Below are 570 nucleotides of genomic sequence, written 5' to 3'. Positions count from 1 at the left end.
ATAATACTATAGCTAGTAAGCTTGATAGTCTCGTGAGCACCACTGAACGACGTGTGAGGACCACAAGTTTATACTACTACGTACTAGTAGTATGTTATGTTCTTACTATTACTACGTAGTAATAGTTAGTTGTTTGTACCGGTACTAGAAACTCACCCCTTGAAACCCATATCCGGATGTTTTATCTGGATGCGCCGAAAGCGCATGCGCCGAAAAGTGGAAACCCGACGTTGGGAGTGTCAGGGGCGGAGCTGTCTGGGAAAGGAATGATCTGTTGAACATCGGGCAAGGCCGCGATGCTGAAGACTTCGTTCTCGGTCAAGTCTTTGCAGTCAAACAGACCGATAAACGAGGATTCTCTCTCTGGCCGCCAGAGGGCTCATGCACTTCGCCCAAGCGGCAGGGGTCAAGCTCGGAAGAACACCAACGCCCTCGCGGCTGCCACGCATCATCTAGGCCGAGACGAAGCCGAGAGACGCACGGTCGCGTTCGGTGTCCTCGACTCCACTTACAAGCACGACTGGACAATCGGCAACCAAATGATCTCCGATTTGCTGCACGATGGGCTGT

This window comes from Aphanomyces astaci (genome assembly GCF_000520075.1).
Source record: "Aphanomyces astaci strain APO3 unplaced genomic scaffold supercont1.44, whole genome shotgun sequence".
Classification (NCBI taxonomy): domain Eukaryota; phylum Oomycota; class Saprolegniomycetes; order Saprolegniales; family Verrucalvaceae; genus Aphanomyces; species Aphanomyces astaci.
This window is presented reverse-complemented; position numbering follows the sequence as displayed.